This window comes from Electrophorus electricus, chromosome 16 (assembly GCF_013358815.1).
Source record: "Electrophorus electricus isolate fEleEle1 chromosome 16, fEleEle1.pri, whole genome shotgun sequence".
Taxonomy (NCBI): domain Eukaryota; kingdom Metazoa; phylum Chordata; class Actinopteri; order Gymnotiformes; family Gymnotidae; genus Electrophorus; species Electrophorus electricus.
In genome coordinates this window covers 17,479,570-17,486,666 of record NC_049550.1, presented here as the reverse complement: position 1 = coordinate 17,486,666, position 7,097 = coordinate 17,479,570, and the positions used below count along the sequence as shown (strand labels likewise).

Genomic DNA, 7,097 nt, shown 5'->3' with positions numbered 1-7,097 from the left:
AAAACATCTACCAGTGTGAGTGTGTGTGTGTGTGTGTGTGTGTGTGTGTGTGTCTACCAGTGTGTGTGTGTGTCTGTGTGAGAGACTGGCTTGGAATTTCCAGTGTGTGTGTGTGTGTGTGTGTGTGTGCGTGCGTGTGCGTGCTTGCGTGTGCGCGCGCGCGTGTGAGTGTGTGAGAAACTGACATGGCATTTCCAGTGTGTGTGTGTGTGTGTGGGGGGGGGGGGGGTGTTTGAGAGAGACTTGGCCGCAGGAATATCGGCCGCAGGAACTAAAATTAGTTTATCCCTTCCCAAAATAAAACCCGTTAAAATGTAGATAGCACATATAATGTAGGATGGGATGCAAGAATAAAACTAAGCTCTAATCCCAAAATTACTGGACGCAGTTTAACTCGAAGCAACCTACCTCCATTTCCGTAAATAAAAGCTTTGAGTCGCGTGCGGTCGAACGCACCTACATAATTGGTCCGAAAGTGCTCGCACACACAAACCGCATAATACATAGAGTTAAGAGAAAGAGTTGTAAAAGTAAATGAATATGGAATTGTTTTGGTGAAATGCATAAAACAAACATTCATAAGTTTATGCGAAGCTGGCGCACTTGCTAAATTCCAAAATGCTACTGTTCTAAACATAAAATGAAGAAAGAAAGCATGAAATAAAACATAAAGAACGAAGTTACGTAATACGTGAAAGGGGGAAAACCTGAAAAGAAACACAGCTAAGAAGAAAAGCTTACAGCACCTGGTATTCCCAGGCTGTCTACCATCCAAGTACTAACCAGGCCCGACCCTGCTTAGTTTCCGAGATCGGACGTGTTCAGGTTGGTATGGCCGTAAGCTGTGGAAAGCCCTTCTCGAAGGGATAAAACAATGCCTTACACAATTCTTTTGGTGTTTTTGCTTGCCATTTTTCATTGCTTTAACGTGCTGTTCCTCTCTGCAATATGCACGATGATCCGTTGCTTACAATTATATGAAGCTCATTTTCTGGCATAATTATCACAGTGTGTCGTTGTATTGGACACTACTTCCTACAACTAACGTCAGCTATCAACCTCTTCATCCATACGTTCAGTGAACAAATAGGCGACAACTCAAGAGACCCAGCTGTGCACAATCGCACTGTTTCAGAATAGCAAGCCAGCTTTTGTACCCCGATAATTCTGTCTACTGCTTGTGATCCTGCGTTGTGTTCTGGCGGTGTTAAAATAACGGGGCAAGCGGCAGTACTGGGTCTCTGGACCTTTACTGTAAAAACATCTACCAGTGTGTGTGTGTGTGTGTGTGTGTGTGTGTCTGTGTGAGAGACTGGCTTGGAATTTCCAGTGTGTGTGTGTGTGTGTGTGTGTGTGTGTGTGTGCGTGCGTGTGCGTGCGTGTGTGTGCGCGCGCGCGTGTGAGTGTGTGAGAAACTGACATGGTATTTCCAGTGTGTGTGTGTGTGTGGGGGGGGGGGGGTTTGAGAGAGACTTGGCCGCAGGAACATCGGCCGCAGGAACTAAAATTAATTTATCCCTTCCCAAAATAAAACCCGTTAAAATGTAGATAGCACATATAATGTAGGATGGGATGCAAGAATAAAACTAAGCTCTAATCCCAAAATTACTGGACGCAGTTTAACTCGAAGCAACCTACCTCCATTTCCGTAAATAAAAGCTTTGAGTCGCGTGCGGTCGAACGCACCTACATAATTGGTCCGAAAGTGCTCGCACACACAAACCGCATAATACATAGAGTTAAGAGAAAGAGTTGTAAAAGTAAATGAATATGGAATTGTTTTGGTGAAATGCATAAAACAAAGATTCATAAGTTTATGCGAAGCTGGCGCACTTGCTAAATTCCAAAATGCTACTGTTCTAAACATAAAATGAAGAAAGAAAGCATGAAATAAAACATAAAGAACGAAGTTACGTAATACGTGAAAGGGGGAAAACCTGAAAAGAAACACAGCTAAGAAGAAAAGCTTACAGCACCTGGTATTCCCAGGCGGTCTCCCATCCAAGTACTAACCAGGCCCGACCTTGCTTAGCTTCCGAGATCGGACGAGATCGGGCGTGTTCAGGGTGGTATGGCCGTAAGCGATGGAAAGCCCTTCTCGAAGGGATAAAACAATGCCTTACACAATTCTTTTGGTGTTTTTGCTTGCCATTTTTCATTGCTTTAACGTGCTGTTCCTCTCTGCAATATGCACGATGATCCGTTGCTTACAATTATATGAAGCTCATTTTCTGGCATAATTATCACAGTGTGTCGTTGTATTGGACACTACTTCCTACAACTAACGTCAGCTATCAACCTCTTCATCCATACGTTCAGTGAACAAATAGGCGACAACTCAAGAGACCCAGCTGTGCACAATCGCACTGTTTCAGAATAGCAAGCCAGCTTTTGTACCCCGACAATTCTGTCTACTGCTTGTGATCCTGCGTTGTGTTCTGGCGGTGTTAAAATAACGAGGCAAGCGGCAGTACTGGGTCTCTGGACCTTTACTGTAAAAACATCTACCAGTGTGTGTGTGTGTGTGTGTGTGTGTGTGTGTCTACCAGTGTGTGTGTGTGTCTGTGTGAGAGACTGGCTTGGAATTTCCAGTGTGTGTGTGTGAGTGTGTGTGTGTGTGCGCGTGTGCGTGCGTGTGTGTGCTCGCGCGCGTGTGAGTGTGTGAGAAACTGACATGGCATTTCCAGTGTGTGTGTGTGTGTGGGGGGGGGGGGGGTGTTTGAGAGAGACTTGGCCGCAGGAACATCGGCCGCAGGAACTAAAATTAGTTTATCCCTTCCCAAAATAAAACCCGTTAAAATGTAGATAGCACATATAATGTAGGATGGGATGCAAGAATAAAACTAAGCTCTAATCCCAAAATTACTGGACGCAGTTTAACTCGAAGCAACCTACCTCCATTTCCGTAAATAAAAGCTTTGAGTCGCGTGCGGTCGAACGCACCTACATAATTGGTCCGAAAGTGCTCGCACACACAAACCGCATAATACATAGAGTTAAGAGAAAGAGTTGTAAAAGTAAATGAATATGGAATTGTTTTGGTGAAATGCATAAAACAAACATTCATAAGTTTATGCGAAGCTGGCGCACTTGCTAAATTCCAAAATGCTACTGTTCTAAACATAAAATGAAGAAAGAAAGCATGAAATAAAACATAAAGAACGAAGTTACGTAATACGTGAAAGGGGGAAAACCTGAAAAGAAACACAGCTAAGAAGAAAAGCTTACAGCACCTGGTATTCCCAGGCGGTCTCCCATCCAAGTACTAACCAGGCCCGACCCTGCTTAGTTTCCGAGATCGGACGTGTTCAGGGTGGTATGGCCGTAAGCGATGGAAAGCCCTTCTCGAAGGGATAAAACAATGCCTTACACAATTCTTTTGGTGTTTTTGCTTGCCATTTTTCATTGCTTTAACGTGCTGTTCCTCTCTGCAATATGCACGATGATCCGTTGCTTACAATTATATGAAGCTCATTTTCTGGCATAATTATCACAGTGTGTCGTTGTATTGGACACTACTTCCTACAACTAACGTCAGCTATCAACCTCTTCATCCATACGTTCAGTGAACAAATAGGCGACAACTCAAGAGACCCAGCTGTGCACAATCGCACTGTTTCAGAATAGCAAGCCAGCTTTTGTACCCCGACAATTCTGTCTACTGCTTGTGATCCTGCGTTGTGTTCTGGCGGTGTTAAAATAACGAGGCAAGCGGCAGTACTGGGTCTCTGGACCTTTACTGTAAAAACATCTACCAGTGTGTGTGTGTGTGTGTGTGTGTGTGTCTACCAGTGTGTGTGTGTGTGTGTGTGTGTGTGTGTGTGTTTGAGACTGGCATGGCATTTCCAGAGACTGGCATGGAATTTCCAGATGAAAAAAATCTTTTACTAACCGAATTGGGGAGCGGGAAGCAGTAAAATATTTTTTTCATCTGGAAATCTAAGTTGCTATATTGTATACTCTAATGCTAAACTTCGCACAACGATATCCCTTAAGTAACATAAATTGTTGCCACTGTTGGGCCCCTGAGCAAGGCCCGTAACCCTCAATTGCTCAAATTGTACTCAGTCATAATTGTAAGTCGCTTTGGATGAACACGTTAGCTAAATGCCATAAATCTAAATCTAAACGTGTGTGTGTGAGAGAGAGACTGGCATAAACAACAAAAATAATAATAAACTTGAAGAAACATAATTAAACTAATATAAAAGTAAAAATAAATTAATAGTACAACATGTTTTAGATGTTTTCCAGATCTTTGTTGTTGATAAAAAGTATGTGTCAGTTTCTACGTATCCTGAAAGCAGACGTAGAATCTAATTCATGCTGTTTCTTAGATGCCTGCAGGCAGTTTTAGTATGTTATTAATATGTGCTTTGAATGTTATATCAAAGTCTGTAGGACTAGAATTGCAAATTAGATTTACACTTTTTTCACTTTGCTTTACTTCCAGTTACAAGTATTTCTGTCTACTATTCATTAGGTTTTAAGACACTACTATTCATCCAGCTAAAAATATTAATACAACTATTTATATTAATACTTTTATTAGTGCTATTTTATATTATACTTTGATAGCCAGCAGTACATGGAAATATTCAGGATTTAAAGAACAAGATACCAACGTTCAAATGACATGTTTGACATGTTCCAAAATTACCAGATGTTCTGTGGTTCTGTCTTCATGCTTTATAACTGCTTTATACCTGTGTCTTTTTTGTTTTTGTGATGCATGTATGCTTTGTCTTCCAACAGAACGTTAACTATTAACTCTTCCTTAGGTCAATTAATTTGCTTGTCACCAATCAAACATAATAAAGCTGTTTTGTAAAGAGGCTAAACCTGATTTTACAATGCTGTACTTTTTGGTTTTGTTTCTGCTGCAAACAGTTTGTTTTTATTATTACATTTTATTACCCATGTATTATTATTATTATTATTATTATTATTATTATTATTATTATTATTATTATTATTATTATTATTATTATTATTAACTACACTGGTAGTGAATTAACTTGGTTCCTGTCTTATAGGTAATCCCATCATACTGATCATGGCATGTTAATTCTTATGGTAAGTGCTGTTACAAATGCTGACTGTTTTCAATTTGAGGGCTTGTGGGTGAAAGAACAAAGTTTACATGAGTGATTTGGGATTCACTCTGATCATATTTGCATATTTGCTCACAGTATGCATTTTACCTTGCAATGGATGGAAACTTCTCTGTGGTTTCTCTGTGGTATGTCTGTTTCTTATATATGTGTGTGATGTAACATTTTCTAAATATTCACCGATGATCCACTAAAGTGCAGTGTTTTGTATCCTGCCTTTAGCTTGACATGCTATGCATTCAGAAATTATTGTGCCTTATACTTTTGGAGAACTTCTCTCTTGGAATGTATTTTGAATTAATGTTATCAATGCTTGATATCATTGCTAAATAATTAAAGCTTTTTAAGTAATGTCCAAATAGCCTAACTATTCTTTATCAAAATTATATCTGAAATTTCTAATTGTATTTAAAGTGACATGCAGTAATTGATCCTATTGTTGTCTTGAAAGCCATTGCAACCTAACACACCATGAACTACAGAAGAAAAGGAGAGTAAACCCAGTATTTCAAATGAAAACCCAGTATTTCACATTAAAATTGCCAAAAAGGTCCCAAGCGAAACCGGCATTGTGCTTTTTTAGGATAGTCAGTAAATATATGGGATTGGTTTAAAGTTACAGGTTTAGATAATTCTAGGGATAAATTGTATCCGCAGTGGTGATTCACAGTTGAAAAGTCTTTTAGTCTAGGATTAAGCTTAATGTGAGTCTAGGCAACTGGCCACGAATCACAAAATTTATTATTTGTTATCATTCATCTGTTATTTGTACAGTGAAGAGAGTGGCTGAATCATAGGATAACAGATAATATAAATTTAAGGTTAAAATGCCAAGTGGGGTGACATTATGGGACGTTTCATAAAATACAAAAGCTCTAATTAGTATATGTAGTTATTTATTCAACTGTGACACACATAATACATAAAAGCATGTTTAGTTTCCTTAAATATTCTTTCCTTAAATCTTTTACTAAAAACATAAAATTTTCTACATGGACTTAAATTTTGCAATTCCTTGCCATGTAGTATGAGCGTAGTATGAGCGTTTTAATCACTCAAGGGTAAAAGGAAAGCTCAAGCCATGTACTGTCAAGTACTGAGAGAAAGTCTCTAATTCTCTCGCCATATATATTGCGTTGGGGAGCCAACTTCGTTGTTTGTTTCAACAGCAAACGATAAATCCGATTGCTTCTGCCCTTAACAGACGACAGTCTGTGACTGTCTGATTCTCACTGTTCACTTGGGGAGGGTAGTGTATTTAGGACAGGCAGTGAAATTTGGCCACAGTGATGAAAATTACTAATCTGAAGTACGATTCCGGTCTCGTCGTTCTTACCAAAGAGCCTTTTAAAAGATCGCCAGAATGTAACATCACTACTGCCGCAAGCGCTCTCTGACTAAAGTATGCTGTTTATCGTATCTAGCGTTAGCTAGGGTTAGCAAACAAACCACCTGTATATCTCACTGTCTAACACAAACCCAGCTTTTTTGTATTCAAAATGGGAACCTTGTTTTTTATATATTTTTTAGATTTTATATATACCGACGGGTACAGTGTTTTAAACGAAATGAATTAAACGGAAGTTTGCTAACGAGCTAGCTAGCCTCTTTTTACTTGCTTCACTAGCACTGATGGCCAACTGATGAATAACTAAGTTATCTTCAACTAGCTACCAAGACACTTTTTTCCTGATATTACCTAAGACGTTGGATCGCTATTAGATGGCAGTGTCGTCTGGGTTATGGGTTATGGGTTCTGTAGCATTAGGTTTAATGCCATTTTTACTAAAATGTTGTCTTATTTATTAGCAGTAACGTTACTTTCAGCTATACCAGCGAGATACTGAATGCATTTCAGTGTGATTATTTTATCCCTACTTATTAGCTCTAGACATTATCCAGAAGACATTTACAAATCACATTTTTAAATTATTGCTGTTTCAACATATTTTCCCCTTAAACAGTATGAATATTGTTTAGATT

The 7,097-nt window shown here is 39.2% G+C and overlaps 1 non-coding gene and 2 pseudogenes across 1 annotated transcript; all 3 read right to left on the bottom strand.

Annotated features, from left to right (window-relative positions):
• Nucleotides 1-734: 734 nt before the first annotated feature.
• LOC118242772 lies at nt 735-843 on the bottom strand (annotated as a pseudogene).
• A 1,121-nt stretch (nt 844-1,964) lies between these two features.
• Nucleotides 1,965-2,083, bottom strand: LOC118242797. The gene has a single exon (XR_004777043.1). It is a non-coding gene; the product is annotated as a 5S ribosomal RNA (ribosomal RNA).
• Nucleotides 2,084-3,221: 1,138 nt separating this feature from the next.
• Nucleotides 3,222-3,330, bottom strand: LOC118242771 (annotated as a pseudogene).
• Between the last annotated feature and the right edge of the window lie 3,767 nt (nt 3,331-7,097).